Source organism: Callithrix jacchus, chromosome 18 (assembly GCF_049354715.1).
Source record: "Callithrix jacchus isolate 240 chromosome 18, calJac240_pri, whole genome shotgun sequence".
Taxonomy (NCBI): Eukaryota; Metazoa; Chordata; class Mammalia; order Primates; family Cebidae; genus Callithrix; species Callithrix jacchus.
In genome coordinates this window covers 21,468,071-21,471,074 of record NC_133519.1, presented here as the reverse complement: position 1 = coordinate 21,471,074, position 3,004 = coordinate 21,468,071, and the positions used below count along the sequence as shown (strand labels likewise).

The following is a 3,004-nucleotide window of genomic DNA, read 5'->3' as shown; positions in this document are numbered from 1 at the left end:
GGCAAGGTAAGATGCAGTAACCCAAAGGGAGCAATGAGGAAGTAACTGTCGGTGAGGAGGGAGAGGAAGGTGCCTAATCCACAAGGTATTTAGGAGGTTGACTCTCCAAGAACTGTCAGCCAATAGGTCGCCACATGACGAAGGACCAGGTTTCACACACAGTGCCCGTGTTCTGAGTTAGGAAATAGGAAGGCAAGGCAGGCACAGGTTTGGTGGAAAGATAAACAATTCATTTTGAGATTTGTAGTACTTTCTTCCTTTGGTCGGTAAATTTTCTTTGTCAGTTTTAAAACATAATTGCAGTAGCTAAGCCGCTAAAAGTTCTAATCGCAACCCTAGTCGGAAAAACCAAATACCTCAAAATTACTGGTACTGGACTAAGGCGGAAGAGGACACTGGGAACCACCCACCGCGGGGGTCAGTTGTCAGGGCTCCCCGCGGTTAGCACTTAGTATCCAAAGCCGTTCCTCAGCCAAGGTTTCAAAAACCCGAGTTTTTCACAAAAACGTCACTTACGTCCCTGGGTGGGATCGAACCACCAACCTTTCGGTTAACAGCCGAACGCGCTAACCGATTGCGCCACAGAGACGGACGTTAAGAAGTTTTGCTTCCAAGTCACTTCACTGAAGAGAAAATGCTCAGCGCTCTACGTCTTCAAAAAACAGACTGATGTTGAAATCTGTAAGACAATCAGCTTTCTGTGCTCCAGGGCGCCGCTCATGGCTCTGAGCAAGGCAAGTCTTTTTCCCGCGCTAGCACTTGGGTGGATCTGGAGCTGCCACCAGAAGAGGCTGAGAAAAGGAGAGCAGAAGAGAATGCAGGAATAAAGGGTCTTTGGGGAATCCAAAATGGATGCTGTCTGTGGGTTCGGGGGTTCTGTTGGTTTGGTTAGAGAAGTACGACTTTGAGCTTTTTTTTTTTTTTTTGCCTATGTAGACAATTTATGTATGCCTGTGCACACGTTTAGTGCTGACTCATAATCTTATTATCGTGAACATTAAAAATATTTTCTTATGTGTCCAATCGCGTCCGGCAGAATGTGATCTCTAAGTAAGGGAGTTTGGTATTACAAAATTAGTCTTCAATCCTCGCTGTTTCGAAAGGTTCCTACCGGCATATTAGACATGCAGACAAAACACAGAGCTTAAAAAGCCTGTAATATTCCAGTTAACGATGTTCAGCTTGGAAATAAAAAATAAAAAAATATTTTTTAAAAAATTGTCTACAACTTAAGGACTTTCATGCCGACATATCCAGATCCAAATATCTGCGGACAGAGTCCCCCAATTCCACTACCATCGACCTAGGGCACCTGGTCAGTGCTGGTTCTAAAAAGCCATTTTCTATATTGCTCAAGACCCAGGACCCCTCCGTATCCTCCACACAGAACCCTTTTTCTTTCTGCACTGCCCTCCTCTCCCATCAGCGGACTCCAGTTTGGGTGCAGGTGGAAGTTTTCAATGATGTTCAGTGAAATGAAAAGATATGCAAGCATAGATATGCATATGCAGAAATTACATGTGCATATGTTTATGTGTACCTATATTTTATATCATGTAAAATACATATAGGTGTATTGTATGTATAATAAGTAAATAAATGAATAAATTTGCCAAATGACCTTTAGAGTCTTTTATATATTTATGTATTTATTTATTTTTGAGATGGAGCCTTGCTCTGTCACCCAGGCTGGAGTCCAGTGGTGTGATCTTGGCTCATTGCAACATCCACCTCCCGGGTTCAAGCGATTCTCCTGCTTCAGCCTCCCAAGTAGCTGGGATTACAGGTGCCTGCTACCATGCCTGGGTAAATTTTGTATTTTTAGTAGAGACAGGGTTTCACTGTGTTGGCGGGGCTGGTCTCAAACTCCTGACCTCGGGCGATCCACCCATCTCGGCCCTCCAAAATGCTTGGATTACAGACATCAGCCACCATGCCAGGCCTAGAGTCATTTCTTCTATAGTTTAAGTTTTTGTTTTTGCTCTTCTGCTCAGACCTGTGGAGTCGGCAAAAGAGGTAAGTGTTGTGGACTGTCTACCACCTGGAAGCTCCATAGTCACCGAATGGATCAGAAGTGGCATGGTAAAATGTACAAGAAAGTCCATTTGGGCACAGTTGCCCTGAAGACCAGCACTTTTGGAGATGATTCTCATCCAAAGGGAACTGGGCTGGAAAAAGTAGGGGTTGGAGCCAAATAGCCCAACTCTGCCACGGGGAAGTGTGCCAGGGTCCAGCTGATCAAGAACAGCAAGAAAATCACAGCCTTTGTACCTGATGCTGGTTGCTTGAACTTTATTGAAAAAAACTATGAAGTTCTGGTTGCTGGATTTGGTGGAAAAGATCCTGCTGTTGGTGATATTCCTGGAGTCCACCTTAAAGTTTTTAAAGTAACCAGTGTCTCTCTTTTGGCCCTATCAACAGCGAGGAGGAAAGACCAAGAAAGCCAGTTTTAATGGTGAAAACCCGATAGTAATAAGTTTTCATTTGCCAAAAAAAGTTGTTTTTAAATGTCCGTTCTTTTTTAAAATTATAATGAGGACAGATGATAGTTTTCACGTCTATTTGTTTTATGAATTTCCTAACTTGGCAAAATGAAAAGTTGGCAACCCTATACTAGTAACCAACTTTTTTTATGTTATTAGAGACAGAATGTTGCTCTATTACCTAGGGTGGAATGTGGTGGCATGATCATAGCTCACTGCAGCCTGAAACTCCCGAGCTCAAGCAATCCTCCCGCCTCAGCTTCCCAAGTAGCTGAGATTACAGGCTTGCGCCACCTTGCCCAGTCAGCAACCAACATTATGGGGAAATTTTGTTCATCTGTGAAGTTCAAGTTTAGAACCACCACTCTGTGCTTTACCTCCATTGTTGGACTGACAGCAGAAATAAAAAGGTATTAGTTTCCAGTTGATTATGAATACACATACGTTTTCCATGCTTCATTTTACATGTATGTGACAGCAATTCAAAAGCAGGAAAGAAAAAAAGAAGAATTTTAAAAGAA

General features: G+C 43.0%; 1 non-coding gene across 1 annotated transcript; it reads right to left on the bottom strand.

The window, feature by feature from the left end:
• Positions 1-515: 515 nt before the first annotated feature.
• Positions 516-589, bottom strand: TRNAN-GUU (transfer RNA asparagine (anticodon GUU)). The gene has a single exon. It is a non-coding gene; the product is annotated as a tRNA-Asn (tRNA).
• Between the last annotated feature and the right edge of the window lie 2,415 nt (positions 590-3,004).